Below are 3,171 nucleotides of genomic sequence, written 5' to 3'. Positions count from 1 at the left end.
CCCCCCCCCCCCCCCCGGATTCAGGAGGCACCAGTCACTCATGGTGGGGACTATCTATAACTAACAGAATAGAAATTCAGGACAAATCTACAAAAAGGTCAAAGCATCTAAATCTGATTGCATACAGAGAAAAAAGGCAAATGCCCTTTCATACTCTGTAATGCGATGAGAAAGGGTACTGGCTTGGAATGTGGGAGACACACAATGATGTCCTTACTCTGATTTGGAGTGATATGAAATTGTGGGGGGAGGGAAAGGGATGAGGAGGAAAGCTCTTTCAAGAAGTTAGAATTGTTTCTTATATTAAGTAGTAACAAATGAAAAGACATCATCAGAACTTCATATATAGGGGAAAGGACATCTAAAAATGATAATGGCATTGGACTGCAAGATCTTGAGTAGAAATTCTTGAAAAATGAAAACCTATTTTTAGTTTAGAAAAGTGAAACATAAAAGTTATTTTCACTTCAAAGTGTTTGAAATTAACCTGTTTTTCATGTTATTTATTTATTTTTCAGGATTTCTTAAAGATTCCCCATAAACTATTTAGCCTTATTAGAAATGGTATGAAAACTGCTGAAAATATCCTTAACAGAACTTGGTTTTCAGGGGGGAAAAAAACAAATGTGTAACATCCACTAGTAAAATATTGTTATCATATTATTTTTCACATATTTTATTTAAAACATTGTCAACATTTTTCCATAAAAAGCAAAAAAAAAAAAAAAAAAAAAAAAAAAAAGACACTTTAATTATTATCAAAATAGGCCATTTTTTTTCTGACCACCCTGAGTGCTGTCTGCTCTCACTGATATTAAAATGAAAGAATGTTGAAGACCTAAAGTACAGAATTGTATTACACTTTATGAGCCCACATTGCAATTAGCCAGTCACATAACTGCCATTTTGGGCATTTATGCACAATTTATGATCCAACTCTATTTAAGCAGCTGCATCTCTATGTACACATGTGCCATGGGTAACAGCCAATTACAAAAAACCCTGGCTAGCAGGTGTTAGCCAGAGAAAATGAATGGCCTTCCTAATTTAACTCCAAAAGCATAGTGGTTAAGTGGGTGGGCCGGACTCTAGACTTCCTTTGCCCAGAGAGTATTTATCTGGCATTCTAGCACAGTGCACTTACCACCAGGCCAGATGTTAGCCATTATCCAGTCCTCTTGAACCTGGTCCCGTAGCTAGCCAAGAGAAGAAGATATGTAGAAATTCGAGGAAGAGAACAATCCCCAGGGTTTGTGGCTTAATGGAAAAGGAGTATGTTCTGGGTTCTACCTTGGGACCATCCTCCCAGTGAGGTAGAAAATTTTTCACTATTTTCCATCCTCTCTATCCAGTAAATGTTAAATTAAAAATTCAGTAACTCATTTTCATTTTGGAGAAGGATTAACGTGTGGTCTAATGGTTAGAGCACTCTGCTGGAATAGGAACAGATTCAAACAGAAGAAGATCTAGAATATGTAATGCTCCTGAGTGAATACCCTAACCATTTAAGATGTTGGACTAACATATGGGCAGACCGCTCTCCTTCTAATGTCTGCTACAGTTTCAGCACTTGTATTCAGGTATGCACATACAGGGATGTGTGACTGCTTGTCCAAGTGCAGTCAAGTATGTGTGTTAAGCAGCTGTGCACAAGTACGTGGAGTAGGTTCACAATTTGTTTGTAAGTGCCATTTTGGTCTAAAATGAAATATGATTCTGCCCTAGGAATCTCTTAGAAATTTTCAGTATACTAATGAATCAGATTCCATAGGAGCCGTATCAGTCTAAATAAATTGTAACTTAAAATAACTTAAAAATTCTTCAGTGTTAGAACAGTGAGGCAGTGGAATAGACTGCCATAGGAAGTTGCGGTCTCTCCATCACTAAAAGTGTAAAAGTGTTCAAGAAGCAGTTGGACAACCACTAGTGGGGGGTGATATAAGTGTAGCTATGTGTATGTTCTACTATGGGTTTTTTTGCTCTGCTATAGGTCTTATGCTCTGCTTTTTGTTCTACTATGGGTGTTATGGTCTACTATGCTCTACTATGGGTCTTTTTTGTTCTACTATGGATCTTATGCTCTGCTATGCTCTTCTATGGGTCTTTTCCATGCTTCTGGTTTTTCCTGATTGCTGCTACTGCCACTAACTATCAGGGTTTTATTTTTAGCATTTTTTAAGTTTTAGTCAGAGGTCTATGGTGGCTTTAGCCAAGGTTGAGAATTTTTACTGGGCTCTGTCAGTGTTCGTGATTGAATTTAAACCCATAGTTTCCTAGCTAGAGGACTTGCCCCTCCGTTCAGACCTATACTCATGTTAGGAGTCAGGAAATAATTTTACCGTATGGTCAGATTGGTGTGGACTATAGCAGGGGGTATGACCCTTTACCTGGGATCTCTTGAGCATATATTAACAACCTTTATAGTAGCAGGACTTTGGTCACCATGGTCCCCCTGCTTTAGCTGTGACAAGTTAGGATGCCTTATGTTGTGTCAGGGTTGATTGTGCACTTTTGCTAGGAGTTTAGATAATGAATTTGTATAGGATGGTTTAGATAGGGATGATCCCACCTTAAGCAGGGGGTTGGAAGAGATGACATAGGGAAATCCCTTTGACTCTATGAGTAGAGCTCACAGGTATTTCAGTGATACAAATAAATAAACAAATAAATAAATAATTTGTGAATGGTCCAGCTGCTGCAGTAATCTACTTAAGAGAGAATCACTGTAGAGCTTTGACCGAGTCAGTAATTATACTCTGGTGGGCACTTTTATATATTTAACAAATTATAATGACAGTTTAAAAAATAAATAAATCCAGATTTAAAGACAGAACTAAACTAAAAAAGTACAGGAAAGAGTAATATTTGAGTTATACTTTCAAGAACAAAAACACAAGCAACAGGACCAAGACATATCATTTCTAACTTGTGTGTGTGTCTGTAATAGAAGATTAGCATGCATACAGCTCCAGAGATAATTCAGCGAGAGAAAGAGAAATAAAAGGCAGAGTCAGAGGACATGAACAAGTATAGATTTGTATGTCATCTGTATATATGTGATAACACAAGCCATAGGAATGAACTAGTGCATGAAAAGGTTGAAGATATCAAGCAACAAGAAGGGTCCTAAAACAAAAACTGAGGAGCAGCTAGCAAAAAAAAAAAAAAAAA

Source organism: Gavialis gangeticus, unplaced genomic scaffold (genome assembly GCF_001723915.1).
Source record: "Gavialis gangeticus isolate Ggan-Ray unplaced genomic scaffold, GavGan_comp1, whole genome shotgun sequence".
NCBI lineage: Eukaryota > Metazoa > Chordata > Crocodylia > Gavialidae > Gavialis > Gavialis gangeticus.
This window is presented reverse-complemented; position numbering follows the sequence as displayed.